Source organism: Erythrolamprus reginae, chromosome Z (genome assembly GCF_031021105.1).
Source record: "Erythrolamprus reginae isolate rEryReg1 chromosome Z, rEryReg1.hap1, whole genome shotgun sequence".
NCBI lineage: Eukaryota > Metazoa > Chordata > Lepidosauria > Squamata > Dipsadidae > Erythrolamprus > Erythrolamprus reginae.
Window position 1 is genome coordinate 50,418,320 of NC_091963.1, and position 14,906 is coordinate 50,433,225.

A 14,906-nucleotide genomic window follows, 5' to 3' on the forward strand; every position below is an offset into this window, starting at 1 on the left:
TTTTGTATTGAGGCATTTGTTCTATGCTGTAAGGGTTTTTTTTAGAAAAAAATACATTACAGTACTGCATATGTATACTGTTGATGGAGGATGACATTTTAAATATTTTGTGAGTGGATTTCCGTTGTTTGCATATGGTTCTTCAAGTAGAAACCACTACTCTGTCTTCAACACTTTGAGACTTAGCTCCCTCCCCTTTCTCTTTATCTCCTCCTCCTTTCTCTGATAAAACCCCTTAATTACATTTAAGAGAGGCTCCATTCCATATGGCTGTGATAATCCAGGCCAAGCTTTCACTGTGACCTTTTAAAGAGACAAAGAAGCAAAACACTATCTAGAAACAGGAAGACTGCAGTTTGAGTGAAATTTCATAAAAAGACCTGAAACTCACCACTTCAAAACTTGACAGCATATAAATAATGGAAACAAAGGATATTTCCTTTGTAGAAGGATGTCTTGAAGATGATTTCTAAAATCCTTTTTTGTAAAAAACAAAACAGAAAAGACCCTGAAAGATACTTCCTTTCAAAATTCTGTTTTTCTGAAGGTTTATATATATATACATATCTATATATATGTATGTATGTATGTATGTATGTATATATGTATGTATGTATGGTATGGCTAGCTGATGAGGCAAAAATAAGGCCGAAATAAATCTATCCTAGAGAAAAAACTAATAAATTTACAGAAAGGTGGTGATTCCAATAATGGGGATGAGAAAGAGAAATAATTATTATAAATAATATATAATAATTATATATAATTATTATATTTAAAGAAACATAATGCTGACAATACTGAATCCAAGCATTTTTTTAAAGGAGGGAACCTTGAGATTAGGCATGACCTGCCTAAATCTGAACAGAGCAAAACGAAGTAATATAAAGAGATGGGGGGTGAGATAGCTTTTCTATTTGACTCTTTAGAAAGCAGAAAAGCTAGTGAGTTTTCTATTTATAATTATTTTTCTAATAAGATATAACAAAGATAGCAATTAAAAGAAATAGAAAACACAACTGAAGCCATGCCTCTTTCCCACAAAAAGAAAAACAAACTAACCAGAAAACTTTCTGCACAAAGCTTCACGGAAAAGAAACAAAATAAAAATACTAAAAGGTACAGAAACTAAAGGTATAAGCACTTGGTTTCACTATCGCGTTTGTCATTTATTATTATTTTGTAATGCATAGCAGCTCTTCTCTCATTTACCCGGAGAGGGACCGGGGGGGGGGGCGGAGGAGGAGGAACGGAAAGAAATACAATCAGCACCAAAAGTAAATTAAAAAAGAAAATTAATAATAATATACTTAGGAAGAGTTAAGCAACATCAAGGGTAGGGACAAGATGGGAATGAGAAAAAGGTAAATCAGGTTACCAAAAAACCCCTAATAAATTAATCCTGTGAGATTTCAAATTCTTCTTGTCTGTCGGCTGGCTATAACTGTTATTTAGGCCGGTTTGGTGGTTGTTGCTGGCTGTTACAAGGGTGTGTGCGGGTGTGTGGGTGTCCGGGACGCAGCTTGGCTCGCTCGCTCGCTCTTGCCCTCTCTCCCTCTCGCTTGCTCTGTCCCCATTAAATTATTAGTTGACTCATCACTCCTCCTCCTGCTCCTGCCGCCGCCGTCCCTTGCTCCTGCTCCTTCCTCTTTTCCTCTCCGCTATTGCTTTCTGCTGCCGCTTCAGCTGTTTCTGCTGCTGCTGCTTCTTCCTCCTCCTCCTCCTCATTTTAATACAAAATAACACCGAGGGCTATCGGCTTTTTTTTAAAGAGAGATACAGTTTAAGACAGTGGGAGGACGCAACCTCCCTCCTGCTGCCTGGAGCTCTTCCTCGGCGGCCCTGGATCATCCGACGCGGCGTCCAGGGAGGGAGAGACAGACAAGCAGGAGGAGGTGGTGACGGCGTAAATCGATGCGCGGGGGCTGGGGGGGGGCGGCTTGAGGGGATGGAAGAAAGGGCATATAAAAGGTGTGGAAATGGGAATTGGATTAAAAGGGGGGCTGGAGGGTTAAGGCAGAAGGGGGAGGGGGTTAAAACCAGAAAGCCGGAGATGGGGGGAGGCGAAGGGAGGGGTAGAGAGAGCCGAGGGGGGTGCGATTTCCGGCACAGGGCGCGCAAGAATTTGTAATCAGCTTGATTAGTGTGAGGCGGCTGTGCATTTATTACACACAATACCCGGAATAACAGGGAGCGATGCGGTCGAATGAGAGATGCCGCTGGCAGGGCCACTGGGCAATCGCGAAGGGTACGCAGAGCGGTGTGCCGCCGAGTACGGGCCAAAACAGAAGCAATGGTAGCGACTTCCTGATAAAGCTAGCGAGAGAGGGCGCTCAGGGGTTGAGAGGGCGGCAAAGGGGAGCACCGAGAGACGGGCAAGAAAAAGCAAGCGTAAAGTCTCTATAAAGCCCAAGCAGACATATACAGTACATACATAGCTCCTTCAGCACCAGCGGGACAACAGCTATTGATAAGGGTAATTCTCACTAGTTACCAAAGGCGAACTGAACTTCATTGGCGCTCCCGAGACGTAGCGCACCTAACAAACTTAGAAACAAAGTGGGGCTAGAAAGAAGTGGGCATCTGCCCAGGCAGAAAAATCTATAGAGATTGGGGGAATGGAAATAGGTGAGCAAAATGCACAGGAGCATATGGCTGGCATTTAAGGTTTCTTAGCTAGGGAGAAATGGGATGGAGCATGCTATACTGTATTAAGGAGAAGGAAGGGGGGGTAGAAATACTGTACTTAAATTGTGGCAGCTTGAAGTAATAATACTTATACACACCAGCATCACCATTAGTCATTTCCTTTGCCCCTGTATCCTGAATAAAGTTAATTCAGTACTGATAACTTGCTCCAATAACCTATGGTTCAGCTTGATTAATAATTTTCCAATGATAACACTAATGAAGTATCTTTCATGTTATATATGCAAGGAACTCAATAAAAAAGGATTCCTGTATGGTATAATCAGGATTCATGATTATGTTGACACATACAAATGTCAGTCAATGTAATTACAATAAATTTTAATTTCTCGGTTGTTTCTTTGAAATCTTACACTTTACAGAAAAATTGGGCAGGAGATTTATGTAGCATAGATGTTCAGATTTTTAACACAGGTTTGTTGCAGACCTGTTTGTTCACATAGACAAAAATGTCAAATTGGCAAAGTTTATATGCCTGCACTTTTTAAAGTCGGGAGGCATTACAGTGAAAACTAAGTGTAACATTAATCAAGAGGAGTAGGAATTGTAGTTGTGCCAATTCTTTGCAGTGCTACACTAAAGTGTATCATCGTTAGAATAACTGAGAATGAATAATTATAGTAATGCAAAGATTGAAAAGAGGTTGTGGAAATGAAACAACCATAACCATCCTGAAAGATCTGAAGTACTTTATATTGCCTGTTTTTTATAGAATATAAAACAACAAACACAATTTATGCTTATTAGGTATAGGTCAGGCTGAAACAAATGCAGCCAAAGGCTACATTTTAAAAAATTCTTACTTTCTAAGATTGTAAAAAGTACATCATGATATCAATTCATTCCATTTTTTTTAATCATAAGCTATTATAAGTCTGTTTGACATATGTACTTATATATGTTCCCATCACACTATTTTCAGGATATGCAGAGTTATGCAAGGTGCAGAAAAAGAATAAGAAGTAAATTAGAGGAGTACAGAGTAAAAAAAAAGTCTTAGAAAACAAAGTTTAATTATACCACCATTATCTATCACTTAGTGCCATTTTTTATGATGCAGCTTGTGGATGGGATTTCATGTGTTATTTGCATTAAGCCTATATGTCAATTTCATTTTTCTGCATTTTCAGTGATGGCCATATTATTTTAAAAAATTGGGAGTTGGAAAATTTGGAAAAACATCTCTATAATGTATATCAATAATTTTAGCATATTAGAAGTTATTCAATTACTCAATTTTGGAAAGTCATCAATCACACTATGGACAGCAAATATTACAACTGCTAATTCATTTACAACAGTAATCGAAATTAATGTACAGTGAATATCTGGTGAGAAGCAAGCCATCTTGGTAGTAAGGAAAAAACAAGTCCATGCAAACTAATAAAATAGAAACTTTTTTACTAATTTGATAGAAAATATACTGGCTATTGTCCAGAAGCTAGTTAAGCAAGGCAACATGAATTACAATCTCAAGAACTTTAGCATAGATGCAGTCAATTAGTTTCTCTCTCTCTTTTCTCTCTCTCTGTGTTTGTTTGTGTGTGTGTGAATGTATGTATATATGTATGTATGTACGTACGTACGTATGTATGTATGTATGTATGTATGTATAATGAACTACCGCATCGAGTATAAGCTGACCCGAGTATAAGCCGAGGCACCAGTTTTTGCCACAAAAAACTGGGAAAACTTATTGACCCGAGTATAAGCCGAGGTTAGAAAATGCAGTGGCTACTGGTAACTTATAAAAATGGAAACCAATAAAATTACATTAATTGAGACATCAGTAGATTAGAATATTTATTTTAAAGAAAACCAGTAAACTAGCTCTGTAAATTTTAAAGAGGGTAAACAAAATCAATCTGGTATTAACAATAAATTAAAAAGTAAAAAAAGTAGCTCAATCAGCAACCAAGCTAAAACCTAAGAGTTAAAATCCTTCAAAACTGGATTCCTCCTCATCAACTCTATGGCTATCATCAACTCCCAGAATTCCTGCACCAGCTATGCTACCTCAGGAGTGGGAGTTGAAGTCCACAAGCCTTAATCTTGCCAGTTTTGAAGACCCTTGTACTTCTAACCCTAATCCAAGGGTCTTTAAACTTGACAGTTTTAAGACTAGTGGACTTCAACTCCCAGAATTCCTGCACCAGCTATGCAACATCAGGAGTGAGAGTTGAAGTCCACAAGCCTGAATCTTTCCAGGTTTGAAGACCCTTCCTTAATTCAAACTTCCATATGATAAATATTCAGATTTTCCATTTAAAACATACTTCATAAGTTAAAATCATTACTATCTCAATAGTTCAGTAAATAACAATTGGGGGTTACTCAATCATTAATTATAAAATCTTTCTTCTATATGATATTTATCTTGCATAAGGAGAAACCATACTCTTTTAAAAAAGGTAGATCTATTCGTATTAATTATGTAGAACAAATTATTAACGCCAACATTCAAACTATTATATTATCCTAACCTTTGTATTGTTTTAAACAAGTCAGCATTAACAATCCTCTTGAGTATGATAAGTATAGTTGGAAGAAAAAGTTTAATTATACAGTTATCCCCATTTGAAGCAACTTTTTATTACAAAATTACCTCTTCTGTTACTAGAAATTAATCAAATTTAAATGGGTAACTTACATTTTACTTTCTGATCAAGAGAGAAAGCCATTGTTCCTTTGTTCAGAAAGTCTCTTCAACCCTCCTGCCCTTTCCCCCAGTGCTTCCTGTAGAGGAGGAGCTGTGATTGATTTAGCCTGCTGCCAATCAGGCAGCCTCTCAGTGCCTCCTTTATGTGTAGAGGAGGATCTGTGATTGGTTCCGCCTGCTGCCATTCAGGCAGGTGAGGGTGTTGCTTGCAAGAGCAGAAGCAGCCATGCAAAGAAAAAAGCCTCCTGTGGCCAGAGCCACCAGGTTTCTTTCCTCCCTGCCTTTCACATTGGAACTGCGCAGCTTTGGGAAATGCTACATGGGAGTTTTCAGGTCAGTGAAGGTCAGTGACTCGAATATAAGCCGAGGTTAGATTTTTGACCACATTTTTTTGTGCTAAAAATCTCAGCTTATACTCGAGTATATACGGTATATAATTAGCAGAAATTACTATTCTGCTTTTCAAATGCATTTTTTTAAATAAATAAATAGGCTGTCACATGAACAAGGTATTTTCTTAAATAGGCAACTAGAAGGTACAATTTTCTTAAGGAAAATGAAAAACACAATGCTAAAAACAAAAAAAGGTATAAATTAGCAAATATTTTAAAGAGCTGCATTAAATATGCAACTTTGTACAATACCAAAACAAAGCACTGAAAATACAGTTACATAGCTTACATCTACCGAAGTACATATAAACATCATAGACTCTGCAGAAAATGGTAATGGGGTGAAATACATAAAATATTTATAGCAGTCAGGAACGCACAGAATATATTACTACATTAGAAATAAAGAGTATGATGCTTGAAACACAGCAGTTATTTGAAAGATCAGAATATAGAAGTTAATATTCAGCCTGACTGTGCATATACAAATATAGACATATAAAATTAATGCAGCACATTTTTCATACATATCTTCATAATCAGTGCCTTTAACTTGAAATACTGTAACTAGCATGTGTGAAATAGCCATCAAACACTAAAATCCCATACTATGGGTTATTTGAAATATAATTCTTTTTTATCAAGGCAGTTGAGCTATCAACATATTTGTAAATCTATCTAAAAATCTCATGAACATGCACTTATTAAAATTCAGATGACTCCCCTGGAAATCAGAATCAATATTCGAAACGAATTCAGTATAAGACTACAACTTATTCACTTTAAGACAACTGGTTAAGATAAACTAAGGAAATCAGCTTGACTAAAAGCTATAAGGAATTATCCATGCAATTAAGAAATTTTAATTTTTCTATTATCAGTTGTATGATCCACACACCAGAGTTCATAAAAATCCCCAAAGTTGAAAATAGATTTAAAGGACATTTAAAAATGAGTAGCTGTGTGAATAACTGAAGCTGTAACAGGTGTGTTAGGACCAATGGACAGGCTGATAGAAATTTTGTGATATCTGAAGGGTTTCAGTTTAGCTTAAATTCTTTAATAGTGTAATCTGCATATTAGTTTTAAAGTTTAAATCCAAGTTTATAATATAAATATTCTCTGGCCCATACTGGATAAAAATCCACACGTGCATATGTATGCGCACGACAAACATACACAAAGAATATGCAAAACCTGGAAGCACTGACAGGCAATTATCAATTTTCTTCTTCCAAAGGGAGTCTACTAGGTAGTTTTTAATTTTTTTAAAAAAAACTTCCAATAATACAGAACTCTACTTGTAGCATTAAAGATAAAAGCATTAAATATATTAAAGATATATTTAAAATACAAATGTAAAACAAAATTTATACTGTTAATATTATATAAATAGCTAAATATCTGCCCCTGGAACATTTAAAATGACTAAGATTAAACAAAACAAAATTAGAATGATTATTAATGAACTCAAATTATAAAAATGTCTAGTTAAATTCAGTCATTTTGTTTCAAAAATGCATTTGGTTCATTATTATGGATAGCTTTTTTGAAATTATTTAAAATGTGGAATAAAAGGTACTAGCTAATATGGGAATAATAGGAGTCAGACATTTGAAAATATATAATGATTTCAAAAGAAAATGTTTTGTAAATAATATACTGTATAACAACACACTGGAATAATATTTTATTAGATGTGCAGGCTTTAAATTGAATGAGTAGTCTAAAAATCAGTTGCAATGAAAACCTGATCCTTAAGTTAGCTGGCCATATTATATTTCAAAAGCATGAAAGAGAGATTTCTGAAGAATTTTTCCACAAAGTTCGGCAAATCAAAAATGCTAATATAATCAATTAGATTTTAATAATTTTAAAATCAATTGAACTGAAGTGTTATGAACTTAAATGTTTATTTTTCTGAAACATGTATTCCACTTTGTCTAAAGCCGTGGTTCCCAATGCGGGGTCCTTGCCCTACAGTGGGGCAATTTCATTTTTAATGGGGGCAATTGGAACCTTGTTTAAGCCTACTTAATGGCCTTTTAGGCTTCCTCTACGTGATTAGTTCACTTTTTGAATAATAAGAATTATATGTCATGGAGGGAGGCCTCAGGATTTTAGAGATGCTTAGGTGGGGCATGGCCAAAAAAAGCTTGGGAACCACTGGTCTAAAGCTTCTAGATGTGTATAAAGTAGCAGCAATTAATTGCTGATTAATTAGTTGATTTCAGAGTAGAATCTGGATCCAGACACAATCTTAAATGGTTTATGATGATGGCAGGAATTAAACTTAGCTAATGATTGGAATGTGGTTACTGTGGTTCTTTGTATGCATGTGTCCCTGTAAAAGTGTGTACAGGAGAATGTACCCTGTGTTCCTTGTTTTTGCCTCCAATATCAGGCACAGAAGTTTAGTTGCAAGGTACAAAGCAAAAAATTATTTCATTGTTTTCCTGCAATTTTGTGTTTTTTTAATTATTTTTAGCTACAGGCAAGACCAAAATGCAAAGTTGTATATAATAGGAAACAACAAAGCAATCAAAACTGATGTGTGTTTGGTTTGAATTGTATTGACTGCACATTTTTATTAGCCTGTGACAGGATTTCTAGTACCAGGGGTTTTTTTTCATTGCAATTTTTAGATCATGTTTCAAATCCTAACTAATTTTGGCCTGAAAAGCAAAAAAGTATGTTCCTATGTGTAATGTTTACTGTTGTATAAAGGAGTAACAAGCATTTCCTGTATAAATTTCATTGCAGGTGCACTTAATATAAATTCAATATATTTAACATATTGTAGGTATACTGTATCTAATCCAAGCACGGAATGACAAGTTTTGATGCCCAGAACCATACTTAGTTACTTTTTGAGGACATGGATTTTGCTGTCTTGGCTGAATATTACCGTATGCAGCAGGGATGCAACAGGCCAAATACAGTAATGAGACCATAATTTTAAACTTGAAGACTGAAAAGAGAAGGGAGGAGAATTACATATAGCCCTGATACTTATGGTTTTCGATTCATGCAAGAATGCAGTTTGGTAATATGATAGTATTGTTCATTCAGAATAGCACCCATTGCATTTACCATTAATAAAACTCCATTTTATTTATTTGAAAATATTGCATATGTAAAACATACAATGTATCAATAGAAATTATTATAAATATAGTTTAAATAGATATTCAAGGAGAGGTTAAATTATATTCATACTGAGTTTGACTCTGAGTAAATTACAAAAATACAACAGCATAATAATCTTGGCATGATCTAAAGATAGGTTGCTACTGCCTTCTAGCATATTCTACAACTTCCTATTCTAGTCTTTGGCTTGTGGGTTTCCTGATTGTTAGTTGTCTTGTATATTGACAATTTATAGTGTTTTTTGTTTAACATACTCTTACATTATAGAACTATTTACTAATGAAAGAATTACAGTGTCAAATGTTATCTTTTACTTTAGATAATAAACATAGGTTATATATTTGAATTAGTAATTGGGGAGTCTGAGAGAATGTAAGTCTGCAAGAGCAATGTAGGAAAATTTGGCTAACATTTTGCATAAACATTTTAATTCTTGTTGGGAAATTATATTATTTCTCATTATGTTAATATTTTTACAATAATAAAAGCACATGTTCTCATATACATAATCAGTATTATGAAGATTATCAGAATATATTATGATATGGATTGAAAAAATATGAATTAAAATGTTCATTTCATATTGTTTTAATTTTTAAAAAATATGATATTAATTTATATAAATAAAAACATTTTGAGAAACAGTAAGCTTCTTAACAATAGTACTGTCCCCCAAAATGTTTAATTTTTTTCCTGGAATCATTCATTTTGGAAAAGATTCATGATTTTTCAAAAATAACGTTATTTTTTCCCTACAATTGTCCCCTCTTCTTCTTCTATTATTTTTTGTTTATTTTTTGGTTTTATTGTGTTTTCTTAAAACAAGTGTTACAGCCTTTTATAGTTTCTTTAATAATGTGATTTAACGCTATTTTATTTCTGTGAACCTCTCTGTTCTGTCATTCTGTGATATATTTTCTAGTTTCACTTATGGTGATTAAATTTTGATATACCCAATATATTTGATATTTTCTTATGGTTAACTCACACCTTGGTTTGTAATAATTTGTTCTATTTTGAAAATAAATATAAAGTATGCTCAATTTATATTTTAGCATTCAGATATGTCCTTAATTGCTTCTTTTAAAATGTTTATTAGATGTTTAGGAATATGTTACACAGAATATATAATTTTTTAATTGTTTGCAACCTACATATTCAATTGGTTTGTGAATTTAAAGGAAAAAATCTCTCAGTTTTTTCCATTCTCTTTTTTTATTGTCCTCTCAATTTTGTCCTCTCAATCATTTGTCAAATAACCTTGTGGATTTGTATCAGGATCATCAGGACTGCATCTGCATCATCTCAATACTATATTAAATACTCAATACTAAATTACTTTGATATTTCTCATCCATAACAATTCTATATTTAAATCTTGTGTTCTCTAATATATTCCTTTTGATGAATTCCTGTATTCAGGCCACATACAGTCCACATTAATGTACAGTACATTTTTCCATGCCTTAAATTGTCTGAATAATATGTACAGACAAGATCTATTTCATTGCAGGAGCAACAGTAACTAATGTTCTATAGTTAGTTAGTGCTATCTGCTCATTTAAAAGTAACAACTGGGGAATTTGCATGGCTGTCTTCTCTTCCCAACTGCTGTCATCAACTGACAATGTATCATTTGTCAAAATAAAGCATAGTGGGCCTAGGCATGTGCTAAAATTTAGGCTTCCTCTCAAGTTGCCCAAGTTAACAAGTCATGCTATTTCAGAACTAGTATTCTTGGTAAACCCATGTCCAAACGTAGTCATATGACAAATTAGTTGAGTGCAGAACTGTATGAGGCAAAGCTGGAAGCTTTCATAATGTATATACAGAAAGCTCCCTCCTGATTAATCTTCGAACCATATTCTACTGCCAAACCTATCAATTTGATCAAATAGAAAATAGTATCAGACTTTCTTTCCCAGACTGCATTGACTTTTCATTAAGATGCACCTAATTCTGGTGTAAAATTCTATTCCATCAGAATATCCATTAGATATATTTAAATAAGCAGCACCAATTAGTCTTTAAATAAGCATGTGTCTCTGTGGAAGCCAGGCATCAAATTTTTCTGGTTACCTAAACCAAGATGGTCATGAACAGCAAGCTCTAGCACAGTACTACAAGGGCCAATAAGAACTGGACAAGTATCAGGCATTAACCGATAAAGCCTAAATCACTAAATCATGTCTTGAGTCAGGAGAAAACTTTATTGATTTACACTCAGAAACCAGAAAAGAGGGAAAACACTACTTTAAAATCAAAAAAGCCTCATTGGTGGATAAAAGATGAAAGAAAGATGCTGTCATGAGGATATTTCTTCTCAGTGCAGAGTCTTCTATTGCTATAAGTAGGATATGTACTATGTTCATTTCCCTAACCATTCAGATGGTATCATTAGGTATAGCTGAATTCTCTCTACTGTGAGGACAAAACAAACATATTTTCTATATAACAGACTATGTAAAATCAAATTAACAATACATTCATTATAAATATTACATGTTAATTTATATATACATACGTACATATGCATGTATGTATGTATGTATGTATGTATGTATGTATGTATGTATATGAAATATACAAGATGCCATTTTATACCAATAGCAATTTCTGAGAGCCTTATGTAAACTGCACCGCAGTAATCATATATTGGCTGCATGGGAAACTGCTTTTAGAATGAATAAGATTAGTCCTTTCCAGTAGTAACTTTTTTGAAAAACTTCCATTGCCATCTTAAAATGTCATAATGTTCATTCTCCAACAATAATCTTTCAGGTAATGCCACTTTGCATAATTTTTAATATTAGTGGGAAACGTTTGAAACTCTAGGGATTGGGGAAAATTCTTGTATCAATTATTAAGACAAAAATAATAACTTGGTGCAGCTTATTGACAGAATTGCTAAAAGAGAAGAATCTTTGCAGGTGAGCCTTCCTGCAAACCATATTCAGTCTGCAAACCATATTTGTGCTTTCTCCCTGCTTGATTTAGTCTATTTTCAGACTTTTATGCTGGGTTTATACCAAAAGATTAAATATTATTTTCAAAAAATTCTCCTTTAAACACAATAAGAGAATATTTATTGTCCTAACAGCAAAAGAAAGAAACCACATTATTGCTTAGGATATTTAATTAGGTATTTAAAGTGATATTACTTATTGGAACAAACACAGGATTTGCTTTTTTGTTAAGACAATCATTCCTAAAAAGGTACTGTTTGTTGAAAGGATTGCCTATGGGTTTTTAAAAAAAAAAAATAGGATAGTATGTTCACTGGTGCTATATATATATATATATACCCTGGTATATACAAATTTTTAACTAAGAGTTATTTCGCTGTATTTTGTACTATATTTTCTGTACTATATTATTAAACTATATTATTAGCATATTAATATGCACACATCTGTTAAATGTGCAGTTTTCTCCATTTTTTATTTATTAAACAGAGAATGGATGTTGAAGGAGCAAAACAGACAGATTGTAAGCCTATGCATAACTTATCCCTAAACAGGACAGATCAGTTTTTATTCAGTGTGTAAAAGAGAGTACAAATACCAACACATTAGGTAAAAAAAGATTTTTTGATAGTGACTTGAAATAGAATATCTAATAGATTGCAGTAATATTATGTTTTGTGTAGCAACTGCAGCATATATAAGAAAAAGGTGAAAAAAGAGATTCACATTATTATTATTATTATTATTGTTACTATTATTGTTGTTATTATTATTATTAAAATAAATATCCATCCTACTTTTAACCTACAAACCATTCCAGAGAGAGGGATTTTAATTTCTCCTTACTAGAGCCCAATGCAAATACAAGTTAAAATACAGACTGTAAGATGTAGGGTAAATAAGTATCCTGAAGACTTTTTATGGATCACTTGAATTTTTTTCTTGAAAAAGCTTTTATATCTGTCAAGAGCAGTTGGAAAAAATGATTATTTGCTTAAAGCATCAAACTTTTAGGTCAATAATCAAATAAATTAATGATTTGTTATTCCATCAACATATTGCTTCTAACAATATTGCCTGCTAATAATGATAGCAGAATATTTTAGAGTAATTAATTCTGATGAAGAATACCTGATCTGAATAGCAATTGGATAGGTAATTAGACATGGGATATCCAAGGTGGATAATTTTTAGTTTCTTCAAAGTTTAGCTTTTCTCTTAAGACTGATTAATTTACTCTTTACTCGATAACACTGAATGTGCATGTCCACTACTTATTTCCATAAAAATCCTTTCAGAGTTTGCAACATATTTAAGGCATATAACTACAATGTAAAATATAGATTAAGTTTACACCAGGGTACCAGGTCTGGACTACAAAATCTGAAAAACTACATAGTGCTTATATAGAATTTTGAAGCCTAATTATATTGCACTACATAGTTTTCCTAACAAACCGTAAGGCACGTAAGGCACATTTTCTCACAGGTAGCCCTTGAGGAAAGGTCTATTTTCCCACAAATAGGGCTTCCCTAATTTTAAATTACTGAACAAGCTACAAGTATTGTATTTGTTGATACTGTGTCTACTTAAGAACACCTCTACTTAAGAACTTTTCAAGATAAGAACCGGGTGTTCAAGATTTTTTTGCCTCTACTTAAGAACCATTTTCTACTTAAGAACCCGAGGCCGGAAAAATTTCTCAGGAAATTTGAGAGCGGCACAAAGGCCTGTACAGTTTCCTTTAATCCCCGCCATCTGGGCTGCCAGAAGAGCCTTTCGGTTGCGCTTAAGGAGGCTTTGGCAGTTCAGAGCGAACGAAGCATTTTCCTTCCTCTGGGTGCTTGGACTGGGATAAATTTCTGCCAGCACCCAGAGAAAAGAAACGCTCCCTTCGCTCTGGGCAGCTGAGGAGTCACCACAGCGAAGGAAAGACGCTGGCTACAAAGCGAGCGAGAAGAGAGGGGAGCCCTTCTGCATGGAAAGGAAGAGGCAGCAGGTAGCAGCAGCAGCAGCAGCCAGTGTATGGGAGGCAGCCTCGCTTCGGCCGTATGGGAGGTGTGTGCTCGCTGTCTCAGAGTCCCTCTTTTAAAAAAAAACCTTAAAGTTTTGGGGTTTTTTGATTCCCCTCACCTTCTTCCTTCAGCAGTGACTGTCCTCCTCCTCCTCTTCCTCCTCCTCCCACCCAAATTCCAAGCTTTTATTTTTTTCCCTAATGGGTTTGCATACATTATTTGCTTTTACATTGATTCCCATGGGAAAAATTGCTTCTACTTAAGAACGTTTCTACTTAAGAACCCGGTCACGGAATGAATTAAGTTCTTAAGTAGAGGTACCACTGTATTTTGATTCACATATTAGAGTAACTAATAGTCCATAGTCAGTGAACAAAATCTCTTTACTGGGGAATAAAACCTACTGAATTTTACTTTACATTCATATGATAATGTTTTGATCTATATTTAAAGCAAGAGAGAATTTATAAAAATTGATTGTTTTAAAATTTGATAAACAAGATTCCTTTCCATTTCTTATAACATCAAAACAGATCATATATAATCTCCTACGGCTTCTCAAGCTAAAAACAAAAACAAGAATCATATGTCATACTTTTCTGGACTGAAAATTTATAAAACTTCTAGTCTATGGATGCTCCCAAATTAAAAGTTCAAATTTCCCTCACCTTTGTCTGGATATATGACAGTATCCGGTTTAGCAATATCTGAAGATTTATCCCTTGTATTTTAATTTAACACAGTAACTTTAAATGCATGGTGGGAATATCAAAATAATCACGGTATTTGTTGTAGACATAGATTCATAAAGGTTTCACAATAAATCATGTAATTAAATGGGATATTTAAAGATCTTCATTCTGGACATAAATTTTCTAGTCTAAGTGTAATATGCTATATGACTACCTAGATAATTTTTTTAGGATGTCTCTTTTACTATGCTATATGGACTGATAAAATGGAGATTATTTCTGTTTTGAACAAGATAGTTTAGACAATAATCCATTTCATTTTG

The 14,906-nt window shown here is 34.0% G+C and overlaps 1 protein-coding gene across 17 annotated transcripts in view; it reads right to left on the minus strand.

Annotated features, from left to right (window-relative positions):
* Nucleotides 1-14,906, minus strand: part of SATB1 (SATB homeobox 1) — a 186,222-nt gene that overhangs the window by 160,997 nt on the left and 10,319 nt on the right. For 7 of the 17 annotated variants that reach the window (XM_070727246.1, XM_070727243.1, XM_070727241.1 and 4 more), the window contains exons 1-2: nt 1,379-1,866; nt 392-477 (exon numbers count right to left, since the gene is read on the minus strand). The exons of 3 other annotated variants lie outside the window; for them this stretch is intronic. The gene's annotated coding sequence lies outside the window, so the exon portion shown is untranslated. Of the gene's footprint in view, nt 1-391; nt 478-1,378; nt 1,867-5,359; nt 5,432-14,906 lie in introns of those variants that run through there. 7 more of the 17 variants (XM_070727247.1, XM_070727245.1, XM_070727242.1 and 4 more) reach the window with 3 other exon arrangements.